Raw genomic sequence first — 18,471 nt, 5'->3', positions numbered from 1 at the left:
GTTCTGGGGAAGAAGCTTTCCCAGGACCATCTTTCCGCAGATGGCGCTTAGAACACAACCACATGTGTTTCCCCCCACGCCACCCCACCCCCCAAGCAGGAGAGGCTTCGTGTATTATGTTTGGGCTGAAAGAAAAGCGGAACGCATGCCCTTTCCTAGCCAAGCAACAAAAGGGAAAATAGCGGGAAATGCCCCAGTCTTGAGAAAGGAAAGTAAACACTAACAACAAAACTGGATTAACACTACAGGTCTACCTCAGTACATCCCTCCAACATGCTAAGCTTTCCTTCCTCCCTGTCATTCTTCCTCCCTGTCATTCTTCCTCCCTACTCGAGAAAAGACTCACTTTTAACTTCACTGAAGTACAGTTATTGAGTCGAGTCGAAAGTAATTAAACAACTACATACTTCATTCGAGTCATTGCAAAGCCACTGATCACTATCTAGGAAAACCCATGAAAGATCAAGTTGAATCGAGTTTGAAAACGGACAAATGAGGGTGCATAGTAAACAACCTTGGATTGTAAAGATATCTGCAAAAATACTGGATGATAATTTTTTAAATGCTGTTGACTGAAAACCGGATTTAAATCTCCAAATTCATAGCAGTAGTAGTCATTAAGAAAAAGGACTGCTGTGGCATGAATTCCTAATCGTTAACCTCAAACGATTTTACAATGGGTTGAAGAGTGTTTCCTAAAGAGGACTTCTCCTGTGGCTCTGCCTTGAGAAAAGGAGAAGTTGGGCAGGGGTTCTCCTGCAAGGGGGCATGCAGAGCGTCACTGCCAAGAAGTACCTGTAGAAAGTGTAATGAGCAGATATTTAAAATATGAAATTGGATCAGAGAAGCAGAAACTAAATTTACTCCTCATGAAAAAGAAGATTTGCCAAGTGCAACGTGAGACAGGACTGTTTCAAATACATTTAGAAATAAAATACCTAAAGAGTTCTAGAGAGCCTAAGCTAAATATCACTTGGCAATGCAATCTGGTAGCTTTCAAAAACAAACATAATACTAGGATAAAGAAAGGAAAATGAACCATTAGGAACCACGAACCCACTTCTCCCTTTATTCAAGCTTTTTATTCAGTCTGGGGAGCCACAACTGAAGAGATGTAGAGAATTAAAACGGTTTCCCTTTTCTCCTGTACTTCCTTCACTTGCTTGGTTTACATTGGTCATTAAGTGTCCAGATCTTAATGACTTAATGACATTTGCCACCTGTCTAATTTTGGCCCAAACACTCCCTCCCCCAGATCAAAATTAAATTATCTGTGTCTCCATCAAGTGTGAAAAGAGCTTGTGGCTTCTTTTGATCAAAGAGATCCATATGGCCCTGAATTTTAAAAAGAAAAGGAAAGACAACATTAATAAAAATTGCCCACATTTCGTATTATTTTGAAACCGGTTGGCAGAGATGAAGGGACTAAGGAAAGAAAAAGTTTCAGAGACCCCAAAAAAAATCATAGCTGAGGAACTTAAATTCTTTGGAATCAAAGAAGAGAACAGGTTTCAATATTTCAAACTCAAATTTCCTTTACTCAGTGACCCCAGCCAACAGAGGACACTTTGTTCCTGCCAGTCAAGAGAAAGACATCAATAAAATGCCTGGATGTCCAATAAACCAAGGAGACTGCCTACCTGGAAGGCGACACATTCCCATGTCCAAGCTGATTCTTTTGATACCCACTCACATCCATGTGAGAGTGTCTTAGTCAGCTCGGGCCGCTGTAACAAAATACCATAGGCTGGGTGGCTTACACTTAGAATTTATATCTCGCAGTTCTGGAGGCTGGGAAGTCCAAGATCAAAGTGCTGGCAGATTCATTTCTTGGTGAGGGCCCTTTCCTGGCTTGCAGACTTCTCCCTGTGTCTTCACATGGACACAGAGAGGGAGCTCCAGTCTCTTCCTCTTCTTATAAGGACACTAACCCATCATGGGGGTCCCATCCTCATGATCTCATCTAAACCTAATTATCTCCCAAAAGCCCCACCTCCAAATACCATCAGGGGTTAGTGCTTCAACATATGAATTTTGCGGGGTGGGGGGGGGATGAGAAGGAACACAAACGTTCAGTCTACAACAGGGAGGCACTACCACGTTGGTGCAATGCAGCTATAGAACTGGGTGGCAAATCCCTTCCCACCTTCAAGGTGCAGACCAAGACCCTGCAAAGGACCCACCTCCCCATTTGAAGCTTTGTCCATCTTCCTTTTATGAAACCCCTTATTCCTCTGTTAAAAATTTTACAGCACTTACTTTTGCCATCCTTGTTTAGTTCCTAGCACAAGCTGGTTTGGATTAGTTATATTCCATGGCCCCAACTGGAACTTTACGTCAATAACAGTGGTGATATGATGAGGACAGCAGCTGACATTGATTTGGCCTGTCTTATGTGCCAGTGCTTTGCATGCATCATATTATATAACTTTCACAATAAACCTATGAGGTAGGTATTATTAGTGCCCTTTTACAAATGAGAAAACTGAGGCTCAGAGAGGCATATTCACCAGGTTAATAAGTGGCAGAGCTGGGTCTCAATCCATTGGCCTTCCGAGCCTGAGCTCTTAACCAGTGCACTGTCATATGAGCCCTTCCTTATGCACACGGTGGGCCCCCCTCAAATGCCTGTGGAGGATGGTAATGTAAAATTTCATTTCAATGCTCCTGGGATCAAAGAAAGCCTAAAATTTTGAGCATCAACTTTTTTCTTACTGGGTGTAAAACTTATATTTCCAGCCGCTAGAATGTATTAACACTTGCCCCCTCCCCCCTTTTTAAACTAAGGTCTTTCTCCATCACCTATAACTAGATTCAGTTGTGTACCTTCCCTGAGCCTGTGTCATTCTGTTTGCTGCAATGAGTGATTGATAGCTTAAATTTTTAGTGTACTAAACACCAGACTGGTGGGAAATTTTACTTATCCCATTTGTTGTTCTTAAAAAAAAAAAAATCTAAGACTGATGAGATACAGGGAAAAAAAGTCAGGCTTCCATGGAACTGAGTTTCCCAGGGCCCCCAGTAGGTAGCTGGACTCGGGGCAGGAAGTGAACCCAGAGCATATGAAGAGCTCCAAGGGAAAAGAGTGCAGAAACCCAGTTAAAATGCTCAAGGGGTCTGGGAATGGCTCCTGCTATAACAATCCTTGGGGTAAGGGTTGGACATCCATCAATCAGGGAAAGAGAACAGGGCCTGGGATCTTGATTAGCTCATGGGTCTCCTGCCTACAAAGACGGAACTGGTAATACTGATGCTTCTCTTCTAAGTAAATATGCTGTCAAATTGAGGGGCAAATCTGGTCGGGTACCTTGGGTGCCTTTGAGGAAAGTACCACAGAAAAGTTCTTTTCGAAAAGGACATTGCCTCACTCCATCACCAGAAAGTATTCTTTCCCTAATAGTGTGATTGATGAACGGAATCACCTTCAAATCACGATGGATCCATGTCATTCAGATGAGCCATTTGTCTGGGGTTCCAAATGGAAAAGAGGACCAATCCCCCAGAATTCCTCAAACACCAGGTGCACTTACACCGGCCAGACTTGCCTGGAAAAGAGAACAGAGTGATGCTGCTCGGTGAATCCCCCAGGCTTCACATTCCAAAAATGTCCCATTAAGTGAGTCCGAGCAGTTGCTTCTGAAATCATAAATTCCAAAAGACAATGAGCGTTGCAATCACAAGGGGTAACAGAAGCCAAACACATTAGGAACATGTTCCTTGAGCAAATAGCATAATTCCGGACACGCGGGAACACATGGTTTGCTTCAAACATGTTTCATTTTGTCATCGCACTGAGTGCACAGTATTTCTCTTTGGGTGCAAGAGTGATTGATTTCGCTGGGAGAATTGTTTGTAAGAACATGAAAGTTGCCAAAGCAAACACGTTGGAGGGAAGTGTGGAGAAGGGGAGTTAAAGTATTTGGAGTAGATCTGGGTTTGGGAAGTTCATGCAGAGGTGAGACAGTGCGATGTAGAACAAATAAAAACATTCTGCACACTTCATCTACATAAATTATGTTCAGAAATTCACTCTGCGTAGACATTAGCTGTGTAGCTACAACTCTCCCTAGTGTGCCTCTAGAATGTGGGCACAAAGCCAATTTTTAAGTGAATGATTTGTAACTTTTCCTCTCCATAAATTAATCTATTAATATTTAGATCATCCTGATTTTAATCCACAAAAGTCATGTAGTCACTGTAAAAAAAAGAAAACAAAAACCCTATAATCTATTTGTCTTTCATGATAAAATTCTATTACCAGCTTGTATTAATAGATTGTCTAAAGATATGTTGACAAAATGAAAAACATTAAGAATAGTTCCTTTGATCTGTTTCTCTACCATGGAAAAAAGAAAAAGAAAAACCTAAAACTCTACCTAAATAATACACAGCAGCGTTTACAATCATGTGAGTTTGAAATGTTCCTTTTGGTCATTTACTTTACATGTAAATTTTATGTTAGAAATGAGAAATTTCTTAGCTCTTACCTGCCTATAGGTATTAGCTTCTAAAAGGTATGAATTTGATATAAAATTCTCGTGATTCTTAGATGCTTAAATGTGGTTACACCACAAACTAACAGATGGAATTTTTGTTTACTCCATTAGCAATTTTTTCATATAGCAATCCTTAGTGTGCAAAAAGAAAACTTCTGAAAATTAGCAATAAACTCTCTGAATAAATATTCTCATTTAAAGATGATACTCAAAGTACAAAATAAATAAAACCGAGAGAATAGAGACTTTTAAACTGACTCTGTACAGTACCAGCATAGCTCTATGTACAGGAAGGTTTTCATCACTCATGCTAAGGCACAGTCTCTCTCTGCCTCCTACTGTTGTTCTACTGCCCATCTAGTACTTCATGGAAGGGCAGGAGGTCACTTGTATTAGTTATCTATTGCTGCATAACAAATTACCCCCAAACTTAGCAGTTTAAGGCAACAACGTTTATTATCTCCGAGTTTCTGGGGGTCAGGACTCTGAGCACAGCTTAACTGGATCCTCTGGCTCTGGGTCAATCACATGGCTGCAGTCAGATCTCGTGACATGACTGGGAAGGATCTGCTTCCTAGCTCACTGACATGGTTCAGGATGTCAGGATTGGCGGGATTCATTTCCTTGCTAGTTGGTGGACTGATGCCTCAGTTCCTCCAGGGCTGTTAGCTGGTGGCCTCCCTAGGCTCCTTCCCACATGGGCCTCTGTGTCGAGCGTCTCACATGTCAGCTGTCTGCATCAGAGTGAGCAAGTAGACGGGCAACAGAGGGGACCAGCAAGATGGAAGACACAGTCGCTCATATCCTGAGCGTGGAAGTGACATCCCATCACTTTTGCTTTATTCTCTTTGATGGAAGCAAGTCACTATGACCAGCTCACACTCAAGGGGAGGGAGTTACATCCTTGGGAGCCATGTCAGAAGCTGCCTACATATCCCTGATGACTATTAGGGGTATACTTCCCTGGCATCCTAGGTCCTACTTTATACTCTAGGACAGTAATTCTCACAGTGTGATTCCTGAACCAGCAGCATCACTTGGGAACTTGTTACAGTTGCACATTCTCAGGCCCAATTCAGACCTACTGAATCAGAAACTTTGGGAATGGGGCCTAGCATGCCAACAAGCTTGCCAGGTGATTCTGAGCATGCTAAGGTTTGAGAAGCATCACCTTCAGAGCAAAGGGAGCAGAGCTGATTGGACATCCCAGTTTCTCGCTTACAAGATCAAGACCTCAATCATGGAAAGGTCTACCCACGTCATCAGCATACTTCTGACTGCTGGTGGTTGGTAATGATGATGATTTGCAATGTAAACCAAGAAGCATCTCACAACGGCACCTCATATAGCATATCTGGAAGAGATTTTTGGTTTTTCTTTACCTTGGATTTAAGTTTTTCAGCTTAGTGGACCTCATGGACCTAACCCCACAGGCTGGTACTTTGTAGGTTTGGGGACCAAAGGGAACTATATTGCTTGAACAGAGCTTCAAAACAGCTAATCAACAGGAAAAAATTCATCCGGTCATCCACATGCCAGATTGTTCACATACTTTGATTCTCTAAGCAATTTCTTCTTAAATTCTGTACCTGCTCTTAAAAAAAAAAAAAGTTGTTAATGGCCACAAGTGTGCTCCTAAAGTGTGAAGTGGCTAAGAAAGCTAATTCTATATATGAAGTCCTTCCAGTAGGAATGCAAACTCTGAAGTGAGTTGGCATCATAGCCACAGAATGCTGTGGAAAATTCTCCACTCCTCTCCAATTATGTCCTTCTGGTCTCTTTACCATCCTCTCAAACTCATCTTTGGGAGGCCTCCATGATGTTGCTGAAATACAGATTCTGGGGCTGAAAGATCTGGGTTCAAATCTAAGCTCTGCTACTTCGTACCTGTGTGGCCTTAAGCAAGTTACTTAACCGCTCTGAGCCTTTATTTCCTAATGTAAGACAGGCCAAACCTCTATCTCATCAGGTTTGATGGATAAATTAAAAGTGATATGATGCAAAAAGTTCCCAGTACATGGCAGGTGAATAATAAATGTTATTCACCCCTCCCTTTCCTTTGCATTCTCGCTAGTTCTTAATATAACCCCTTGTACATCTTAGCTCTTCAATAAGTGCTAGAGAATCCAGAGCTGTGTCCTCAGGCGGCTGGGCATTTTCAGAAAGTAGACAGTAGAGCACACGATATAGCCAACTTCTTATCCTTCTTAATATATATACACACACACACACACACACACACACACACATATATATATATATATATATATATATATATATATATATATATATATATTAAGAACATATTCTATATCCTTCTTAATATCTCATGAGGTGGATTCTCCCAAAGAATCACCCTGCTTGATTACATGATGTATTAAATTTGTTAATCTGAATAGTGAATTCAACAGCCCTATGTGATTCTATTGGTGATAATGTCTTGTCCCCTAGAGCACAACAATAATGTATCTAATGATATCTCAGTGCAGTAATCCCTAAGACCTCAACTGCCCCTTGACACGGAGGTCATAAATATGGAAAATGAATTCCACTGTTGTAACTTGACACCTCTTTCCCAGATTTCTGTGGATATAAATGATAGTTTCCCCATACTATATTTACTTTAATTTTGAAGAGTGTGGCCCTACTTTGGCAACTCTGTGGCCATATGCTGGAAAAAAAGCCTAAATGACAGCTATTCCAACCCTCCTATTGGCTGATGGCAAGTTGGTGACTTCATTAAAAAATGCATGTTAACAGGGACAATTCAGAAGGAAATATAGCAAATCTTCTAGTGCAGTTTTATAATATTCTTTTATTAAAAAAAGATCTTGTAGTACCAATTCCTTGCCTTATAATTAAAAAGAACTTTAAAATAGTATAATGCCCCGAAGACATATATCAAATGGATGTTTTTCAGTTATTGATTTGTAGATGTGTAGGCATAACTTTTGCTTATTTAATACAAATCAACTTTTAGCAAGCAAGTAAATGAAAGTACGAAGAAAAGTCTGCTCAGTTTGAATGGGAAGATCTTTTAAAAGTCTTTAAAATTATAAGAGGTCTTTCATGTCAGGTAAATGTAGAAATAGATACATTCATACTGTCTATGACTTTTGTTCAAACCAGTCAATAGTCATCCAGCATAGTAGTACAAATGGCAGGTACCCAGGAGCATAACTCGTCATAACCCTACCGCTCTAGTTGGACAGTATAGATCCATTAGGCTAAATTGTATGGTTAGATCAGTTTCTTTACTGTTTTGCCTCGAGACAAAGCCAATCAACTCCAAATTATTTTACCCAGATTTTTCAATTGAATGGTAGATTAGTCAATTTATTCATCAGTCAGAAAATATTTATTGAATGCTAATTATGTGCAAGGCATTATGGGAATACAAAGGGAATTACAAGGCATAGGCTTTCTTTTAAGCAGCTTAAAACTTAGTGGATATTTAATAGTGGACAGTGCATATGGACACATCACAAAAGCTCATATAAAATTAATGCCAATTAAGTAGTACATTTAATAAATTCTTCGGGTTTAGACAGAGAAGTCCTTCACCGGAGGCAATGAAGAGTAATAGAGCCCAGGTTCTGAAATCGGAATCTCACCCTAGCTCGTCTATTTAAGGATATATGATAGTGACAAACTGCTTAATGTTATCATGCTTTAGTTTTCCCCTGTGAAAAACAGGGGTGTACTTTGTAGGATGGTTGTGAGAATTAAATGAGATTATTTGCATAACATAATTAGCAAAACACTTAGCACAAAGTGCTCCATACATGTTAAATATGTAGTAATAGTATTCATGTAGTAACAGTATTTGTGTAGTATTTGTACTCATGTAGTAGTAGTATTCATGGAGAGGGGAAATATCTCAGCTAGGTCTTATGTGATGTAGACTACAGAAGAAGAAAAGATAGTACAGGTATGGAGAATAATATCATCAATAGTGCAAAAAGCAGGAAAATTATAGTGTCTTCTGGGACAGTAAGTTTGGCCCAGTTGTGAAAGTTCTCGATTATAAGGTAAACTTACTACTTCATCATAACCAATAAAGAACCGCTTTCAGTTCTTGAGCAGAAGTGTGACATGAAAAAGAGGTTTTGGGAAAGGTAATCGGCAGCATATATTGGACAGTGGAGAGACCAGAGATAAGGAGACCAGAGGAAAAACATTATTTTAGTGGTACAGGCGCAGGGTGATAGGGGTCTGATCTCTGATCGAGGTCCCTTGTGAGAGTGTAGAAGGGAGAAGAAGCGAGTTTTTGCAGAGGAAGAGTTGACCAAACTTGGTGAATGAGTGGATGTGAGAATTAATGCGATAAAGAAATAAAAGATGATTCTGAAAATGTAAAGTCTGGGTTAATATGAAAATGGAGTACTGTTCTTAGAAGTAAAGCAGTCTAAAAGGGAAGCCAGTTATGGAAAGATGCCTATTTTAGAAATGTTAAATACTAAATACTGGTTATGTCTAGCAGCCATTAGAAAGTTAGTACTAGAGCTTGGAGAAGACGGGGATGAGATCTGGTTATCACTTGAGTAAGGGAAGGCCTGATGCAATGGCTGTGAGAGGCACCACAGTGAATCATCAGAATATTCTCCCTGTGACTGTCTCACTACCTTTGTCACTCTTCCCAGCGAGCCTCAGCTAGTAGTCTTGCCCTTTACCCTTGTATCCCTGTCCATCCTTTATCAAGGTAGACATTAATAACAGGCTCTAGATGTCTGAGACTTATCTCTGTAAACAGCCTTCTCCTTTCCCTGTTCAGAAAATTATGTATCCCATAGAACTTTTCCATTTTGGAGTCAGGATAATAGAAATATGCTGGAAGAGTTAAACATACAACAGTTAACCACATACTCAAGTGAAGACACCCCTAGTCCACCCTTTCCCTGCTCTTTACCTCTGAAATGATTCTAGACGCTGCCAAAGAAACCTCAGATTTTGGTGACCAGACTAGGAGTATCCATTGATTATATACATTTGGTTGACTCAATGTGATGAGGTTTCAGTGTTCAATTACCTGCTCACTGAAAGTATCCTGCTCTCTCATGCTGCTGTTTTTTTATAATTCTCTTCCTGTGTATAATTTTCTTCTTTCTTCAAGGCTCGTCTCAAACATTATCTCCCCTACAAAGCCTTTCTTGACCCTCTCAGACAAAGTTATTTCTTTCACTGTGATTTTACATTTATCAGTTCATACTTCTATTGAAGCATGTCATATAATATTTTAATTAGTATACAAGTCTTCTCCCGCTACCCTCCAACCAGATGTCTCATTTTTCCTTGTATCCACAGCACATCACACCATGCCTGAGACACACTAGGTGCTCACTAAATGCAAGATGGGTAAATGAATAATCAAGTGTAAGTCTCTGGTTTCCCTTGATCATTTGTTTTAGTTTTAATATCGGTATTGTAATGTTATCTTTATTTGTACTTTCTTCAACCCTTATTTTATGTTATGCCTGTAATACTATTGCTATATAGACTCAGGAGTCTGGTAACAAATTCCCAAGTTTTGACACTTTTATAGTCTTTCATAAGAAGTGGTTTTAGTTCGTTATTAATTTTTCATGTATTTTATTAAATTTTTAAATGAAAATGTTTACAATCTTTTCAAGAAGTTCTGTTGAAATTAAGCAAAGTAATATTTCTTAAGTTGCTTTATTTTTAAAATAATAAACTGTTTTCAAGCAAATCAAGAAGTGAGCAAAATTTTTTGCTAAATTACTAGAGATTTTTCTATAATAAAATCAAATTTTTTGTCAGATACTCATGATCAAGTTCTTCTGCTCAAGTCTTAGATTCTGTGTGGTCCCTTCTGGCTTCTTTAAACAGACAGGAGCCCATCTATGTGAGCAGGTAGATGAATGGGTGGAATAAAGAGGCCAGTCTCTCTCTCCACATACAAATCTCCAAAAATAATAGGATACATGTGTATAAAAGTGGTAAACCACTAATAATATTTAGAAGTCCACAATTCCTAGAGGAAATAAAATAATGAAAGCAATAAAACATTCAAGGAAAAGAATAAGTACCATAGTTAAAACACTGGCATCAAGACTCAAAACGTGTCTGATATCCAGTCACTCATGATTTGGTCTGCTTACTGTAGGAATTTAGATTGTTTTTATGTCATGGTCCACTTCCAGATAGGCAGGCCAGATCTCATGGGTGGGATCTGCATCAAGTCCATGACATAACTGTGCCGACCATTGATTATGCGGGCTGGACATACCCTTCATCGATGGAGATTTTTTTTTTTTAACATCTTTATTGGAGTATAATTGCTTTACAATGGTGTGTTAGTTTCTGCTTTGTAACAAAGTGAATCAGTTATACATATACATATGTTCCCATATCTCTTCCCTCTTGCATCTCCCTCCCTCCCACCTTCCCTATCCCACCCCTCTAGGTGGTCACAAAGCACAGAGCTGATCTCCCTGTGCTATGCGGTTGCTCCCCACTAGCTATCTATTTTACGTTTGGTAGTGTATATATGTCCATGCCACTCTCTCACTTTGTCACAGCTTACCCTTCCCCCTCCTCATATCCTCAATCCATTCTGTAGTAGGTCTGTGTCTTTATTCCCGTCTTGCCACTAGGTTCTTCATGACTTTTTTTTTTTCCCTTAGATTCCATATATATGTGTTAGCATACTGTATTTGTTTTTCTCTTTCTGACTTACTTCACTCTGTATGACAGACTCTAACTCCATCCACCTCACCATTTCGTTTCTTTTTATGGCTGAGTAATATTCCATTGTATATATGTGCCACATCTTCTTTATCCATTCATCTGATGATGGACACTTAGGTTGCTTCCATGTCCTGGCTATTGTAAATAGAGCTGCAATGAACACTTTGGTACATGACTCTTTTTGAATTATGGTTTTCTCAGGGTATATGCCCAGTAGTGGGATTGCTGAGTCGTATGGTAGTTCTATTTTTAGTTTTTTAAGGAACCTCCATACTGTTCTCCATAGTGGCTATATCAATTTACATTCCCACCAACAGTGCAAGAGTGTTCCCTTTTCTCCACACCCTCTCCAGCATTTATTGTTTCTAAATTTTTTGATGATGGCCATTCTGACCGGTGTGAGATGATATCTCATTGTAGTTTTGATTTGCATTTCTCTAATGATTAATGATGTTGAGCATTCTTTCATGTGTTTGTTGGCAATCTGTATATCTTCTTTGGAGAAATGTCTATTTAGGTCTTCTGCCCATTTTTGGATTGGGTTGTTTGTTTTTTTGTTATTGAGCTGCATGAGCTGCTTGTAAATTTTGGAGATTAATCCTCTGTCCTTTGCTTCATTTGTAAATATTTTCTCCCATTCTGAGGGTTGTCTTTTGGTCTTGTTTATGGTTTCCACTGTTGTGCAAAAGCTTTTAAGTTTCATTAGGTCCTAGTGGTAGTACTGGTTGAGTCACGCTTCCGCTTTGGTAGAGGGAGTAAGAGAGTCACAACCATGTCTAGAGTTAATAAACGTTTCATTTGCCATAGTTCAAATTACAAAACAGATAAGGTAATGTGTACTGCTTTGCTTAGAAAGAGATTAGTAACTGTTACCCTTTAAACAGTCAATACCTTGTTTAACGTACTGTTTTCAAAATAAGACACACATTTCCAAGAACCGACTTTACAGCTAGACTAGAAATGAGGCCCAATTTTTAGACCTTCATCAGATCTTATGCATGCAAATGAGTGTTTCCTTCTAAGCAATCACCATAGGAGGCCATACTGATACTGATACTGATGCTCTCACTCCTGAGGACATTTTTTCCCCCAAGGACATTTTGAGATCTCTTTTTGTGACCAGTTTATACAAGATGACAAATCTTAAGGGACCCTTTGGCTTTGCAAAAAAACTTTTACCCAATTTGGTCATCTGTCTTATTCATGATATTTGATTTTTCAGTGACTCTTGGCTAGTTACAAAAATCAAATCCAGGGCTTCCCTGGTGGTGCAGTGGTTGGGAATCTGCCTGCCAATGCAGGGGACACGGGTTCGAGCCCTGGTCTGGGAGGATCCCACATGCCGCGGAGCAACTAGGCCCGTGAGCCACAATTACTGAGCCTGCGCGTCTGGAGCCCGTGCTCCGCAACAAGAGAGGCCGCGATAGTGAGAGACCCGCGCACCGCGATGAAGAGTGGCCCCCGCTTGCCGCAACTAGAGAAAGCCCTCGCACAGAAACGAAGACCCAACACAGCCATAAATAAATAAATAAATAAATATTAAAAAAAAAAAAAATCAAATCCACCCTCAAAGAATGAAGTTTTTCAAACAAATGGGCAAATTGTTTTATGTTCCAAGAAATTTTCAGCATTGGGCCTATCAATAGAAAATACAGTTTAAAATGATGAGTCTTTTAAACATTGCTTATAAAATACCCATTGCAAGGACAGGGCTAAGTTCATTGACATTATTAATTATGAGAAATCAACCAGTGAGAGTTCTTGTCATTGGCTGAGACTTCTATTAATGAGACACCGACTAAAGGATCTCTTACTTCTTTTTAACTTTTTATTGTGAAATAATTATAGACTCAGAAGAATTTGCAAAAATAGTACATAGAGTTCCATGTACCCTTCACTCAGCTTCCTCCAATGGTGACATGTCATATAACTAACTGCAGTACAATATCAAAACCGAGAAATGGACATTGTCTAACACCGTTAAGTAGCTTATAGGTTACAAGAGGTCTTACTCAATCTTCACCATTTTTTACGTGCATTTGTGTGTGTGTGTAGTTCTATGCAATTTTATCCCTTCTATAGATTCATGTAACCACCACAACAATCAAGGCATAAAACTCTTTCATCACTACAAAGGAACTCCCTCCTGCTACCCTTTTATATATGAACCCCTTCCACCCTTTCCCTGTCCCATGGCAACCACCAATCTGTTTCCATCTCTGTAGTTTTGTCATTTCAAGAATGTTATATAGAATCATCCAGTATGTAACCTTTTGAGGTTTACTTTTTTCACTAAGCATAATACATTTGAGATCCAGTTTTTTGTCTCACCAATAGTTTACTCCTTTTTACTGCTGAGTAGTACTCCATTGTATGAATATTCCAGAGTTCCACCCCTTGAAGGACATGTGGGTTGTCTGTTTTCTTTTTCTCTCTTGCTATTACAACTAAGGCTGCTATGGACATTTATGTACAGATTTTTCTGTGAACAAAAATTTTCATTTTTCTGAGATAGATGCCCTGGAGTATAGTTGCCGGGCTGTATGATAGGTGCATATTTAGTTTTGTTAAGTAACTGACAAACTCTTTTCCAGAGTAACTATACCATTTCACATTCACACCAGTAATGTATGAGAGATCCAGTTTCTCTGCATCCTCACCAGCAATAGGTATTATTGCTCTTTGTAATGTTCAATATTCTAATAGGTATGTAGTTCTTTTGCTTATTTTCAGAAATTACCGATTCAGTTTATATGACTGGTACTGTGATAGTTCCTTAGAGATGACTTTTTGTCTTCACAGTGGTTTCCTGAGTATGAACTCATTGGCTTATTTTATATTTATGTTAATTTTTTAGATTTAAAGATTATAAAAAGATGTGTTCTGTACTTCAACTTTACCAATATCGAGTAATAAGCAATCAAAACCTCACTTCAACCTCTTCTACCCAGTCTCATAATTTCTCCCATGGCACAAACATGCCCATGCCTAAAAATGCTCTCCTTCTTGGGGAAAACATTCCTACTGGCCGCATTCTCTTGTTTTTTGGAAGGGAAGGAGCACTAATGATGGGCTGCACTGGTTGTCTCTGGTTGGTCACCCACAGCGTGAATTCATGAGAGAGCAGGCTTTGGGGCTACATGGCTGGGGATCCTGGGGGACAGCAGGACCATTGTAATTCTGCAGGTTTGCTATGCTTCTTTCATTTCTAGGGAACAGCTTTCTGTGTTCAAAGTTAACTGGCCTCTATGATGACCCATAGATGAGACAAAGTGTAGATGGCTAGCTTACTTGCAAAATGAACACTTTACTTTCAAACAAAATTCAAAGTGCACTTGACAGGCTGTTGCACTAACTACTTGCGCGTCTGAGATAAAACAAACTGGATGCAATTTATGTTCCCCCTCAAGTTCATGCCATTCTTTGTGAAGAGGCCCAAAGTACTTCCTACTGCTAAAATGGTGAGTAGGAAACAGAATCCAGTGACAAAAGCAGCTTGTGGCTTCTGCTTTCCTTATATTTACCCACAATTGCATCTTGAAAATGATGTGACTAACAGTTATTGCAGGTAAAACATTTCATCATATTTGTTTCCTTACATACTTGTAATCATAAAATTACCTCTGCTGGTTGATAATGATGTATTTTGGAGGGGGGTTTGGAATTGGGGCGTTGTTTGTTTTTAATTTAATGTTGTTTGTTTTTAATTTCAGAGTAAGTTAAAGCTTTCCAGTGTCTGTCTACCCTTTTTGACCTATATGAATTGACTTACCATTTAAATTGTCTTATAAATAGGAGTTTGAGCAGATGAATCTCAAAAACATACTGATGAGTAAAAGAAGCCAAACAAAAGACTATATACACACTGTATAATTCCATTTATCTGAAATTTAACAACATTTAAAAATAATCTATGGTGATAGAAATGAGAATAGTGGCTGAGGGTGGGGTGGTATTGGCTGGAAAGGCGCATGGAGAGATTTTCTGGGGTGTTCAAAATGTTCAGTAACTTGATCTAAGTAGTGGTTACAAGTTGTATGCTTAGGAGTTGAGCACTTTAGTTGCTGTTATTTAATTAAAATTTGTTAGCAACTGAAATGAAAAAATAAGAGGTTTGATTATTAAAAATCACAGACAATCGATTTTGGTTTCTCACTTCAAAATTTCCAGGAATTTTAAATTTTGCAAATTGTAATTTTCCCCAGCGCAAGTGAACCACTCTGCTTGTCTCTTTTCCTCTTCTCTGCCCCTCCCAGCTTCTTAATAGTTAGATTTATGTTGCAATGTCATGCATATTGTAACTGTTAAAATATTGTGAAGCAGGGTGAGGAAGCAATAAAAATCTATTAAGATCGGTTTAGGCCTTTAAAAATTCCACGATTCCTTTCACTCACATGACATCTTTCATTCCTTTTTTTGAAGTTTGGATCCAAGGAATTTTGCATGCTGTGGGTTGACATTTAGTTAATAGCATCTTTTGCTGAGGTTCCATTTTCTAAATTAACAAGATCAAGAACAGTGACCTGATGATATTTCTTTGTACATTTGGCACTTTTCCAAAAAGGAGGATTAGAGAAAAGAAAGATAGAAAGAAAGAGAGAGAGGGAGAGAGGGAGGAAGGAAGGAAAAAGAAAAGAGGAAATCAAACTTTCTCAATCCCCTTTATTCTAGGGCAAAATGTGTTTCAAATTTTTGTAAAAATATCAGATATCACCCTCTCACCAAGAAAATGAACAAATAACCCCACACATATACACAAAATCTGTAGTTGAAATGTGTCTGCTATTTCTCATTTCTATCACTTGTGTCCCTAATACCTTGTGTCTTGGTATCTTCCTACTAAGCCATGAAAAAGATAAAATCTACATAGATCTACATATAAACCCCGGGGATAGAATCTACAGCTTGAGAAATTGAGCCAAGTCAAGTTCAGCTTCCTAAGGCATATCTGGGGATGGGTTAAGAAGGAAGGAAGAAGGCTGAAGTGTATAGTAAGAATCTGTCTAGGCACATAGTAGGTGCTCAATACACATTTCTTAAAAAGAAAAGGCTGGTGACAAAAAGTACAAATTAGTTATGCAAGTGAAGAACTCCTACAGCAAAGTGTGCGGCTAAGATAGTATAGTCGATAGGGAGGGCACCTGAGACTCCCATTCCCAGATTCTTGACTTGGAAATTTCATGTTTAAAAAGTGGGGGAGGGAGTAAGCCCAAGGTATACATAGGCAGTGTGAGAAATACCGAGGAAATACATTCAGAGGAAAATCTGGAGCCTGCCGAATGCTAAAGTGTGCTTTCCGTCCGAGACAGTAAGAGGGAACTAGAAGCCTTTTCCATTAGGCTGCCCCCAACTTCTCTGCTTCGCTGCGCGTCCTAACACAGTGGGCTGGGCCTTCAGCCTAGGAAGAGTGAAGGGGCTAGGGATGCGCGGGAAAGGCGGGCCAGCAACAGGTGGGGAGGTGGCGGACTTTTGTCTCCGGGAAGGAAATCGGCTGCGCTGAAAGGGCGGAAAGCAGTAGCGCGCAGGACTTGTGTCTGCGGGGTTCCGGCGTTCTCGAAATCGCCCCGGGCTCCTCTAATTAGAGAAGGGATGCAGGGTGGCATTAGTTCCCAAACGTTTTAATCGAGCCTCTTTTCAATGGCCAGGGATAAATGTTGCCACTGTTACTCTGTGCTGAATGAGTCGCAAAGACCCCCGCCCGGCCCCCAGCGTGGCCATTCAGGGCTCTTTTCACAACCTCTAAACGTTTCAGTCCCTGGGCCTAGCGACACTCCAGAGCGCTCCTAATTAGTCTAATTAGAAAGGTGGAATGATAGACGGAACGAAGACAAAGTTGGGTTAGGAAGATGCTCAATGCTGCCAACTTCGGTTGGGTTGCCGCTTATTCTTAACAGAAAGAAAAGGCCGAAAAGAAGGAGGCTGGAACAGGAGCCAACCCGCCCGCCCCGCGGAGTCTCGGCTCCCGCCGGATTCGCGGGCTGGGCGGTCGCTGACCCCGCGCTTCCCTTGAACAGCCGGGGCCGGCAGCGGGCACCTCCGGCTTCTCCAGGGAGAGTCTCCGGGCCTCGGGACGAGCAGCCTTCGCGGAGAGAGGCTGGAAGGAAGGGCCGCGGAAGAGCGGCACACGGCCTCCAGCCCCGGCCCGGCGCCTCTCCACCCCTCCGCGTCCCGCGGCCGCCCCTGCCTCTCCCGGAAAACCGTCCAGAGGCGCGGCCGGGGCAGCGCGGCAGGCGGGCCCCGGGGAGGGAGAGTAGGGGGGTCGCGACCGGAAGGACAGTGCGGGGCCTCCGCGTCCCGCCGCGCCACGTGGCCGCTCCCCTCGCCCTCCTGCCCCGGGCCTTGCGTGCTGTCGGCGCTGCGCCTCGTCCCAATAAAGCCGAAACCCCAAGAAGGAAATAACTATGGTTTGGGGATGAGGCTTAATTGCGTGCGTCGGTTGCGAATGTGCGTGCGAGGTTCCTTCGCCCTTCTCCGCGAGCAGGCCCCTCACCCGCGCCGCCGCCCCTCGGGGTCCCCAGCGCGTCCCGCGGCCGCGCGCTCCCGGTCGTCCGGCGGGGATCGACCCGGCCCCGCGCATTCCTGCGCTCGCCGCGGCCCGCGGGAGGCGGGGAGGGGAGCAGCGCGGGTGGCTTCAAGAACGCTGAACCTTTAATTGGGCCATAAATCAGACAGGGGAGTGCGGTGGAGTTTGTGCAGGTGTAAAAACAGAGGGGAAAGCCCGGGCCGAGCAGCCAAAGCGCTCGGGCAGGTCAGAACCTCCAGCAAACTAACATCTTGATAAGTCCGCTGACAACAAAATAAACAGTGGAGAGGGCCGGGGGAGGCGGGGAGCGCGGTCGCCCGCGGCCCGCTCGCAGCAGCACAGCGGCCGTCTTCTGGGAGACGGCAGGCCTCTCTTGGTTTTTTGTTTGGGGCTTCTTTTCGGGTGAGGGGGGTGGTTAGGGAGGAAGGAGAAGCGAGATTATCTCCCTTTTCGCCCTCTCGCTTTCAGCCTCGCATCCTGGTGGACAGAGGGCCCCAGGAGTATCAGACGGTGAAGGGTTAGGAAGTGCGCGCTGCCTCGCCGTCCCCTGCCAAGTCCGGGTGCCCGGGCTGTCGGCGATCGAGGGGCCGGTCGTTGCGCGTCGGACGCGCCGCCCTCGGCGAGCCGCGACGAGTCCCTGGGCCCCCTCCCAGACGCGGCGCCAGCGAGAGACAAACCACCCGCTCCCGCTTCATTTCAGGGGCTGACGTTGGGAAAACACTGCTGCGCCCCTGGCCGAAGGAG

At 41.8% G+C, this 18,471-nt stretch overlaps 1 long non-coding RNA gene across 2 annotated transcripts in view; it reads left to right on the top strand.

Annotated features, from left to right (window-relative positions):
- LOC309658615 overlaps positions 1-18,471 on the top strand; it is a 27,714-nt gene extending 9,243 nt beyond the window's left edge. For both annotated transcript variants that reach the window (XR_014262320.1, XR_014262321.1), the window contains exon 2: positions 18,196-18,471. This is a non-coding gene — a long non-coding RNA (uncharacterized lncRNA). The remainder of the gene's footprint in view (positions 1-18,195) is intronic.

This window comes from Balaenoptera physalus, assembly GCF_965194825.1.
Source record: "Balaenoptera physalus genome assembly, chromosome: 3".
Lineage (NCBI taxonomy): Eukaryota > Metazoa > Chordata > Mammalia > Artiodactyla > Balaenopteridae > Balaenoptera > Balaenoptera physalus.
Note: the sequence above shows the minus strand (reverse complement) of the source record. Positions and strands in the feature narration are given on the sequence as shown.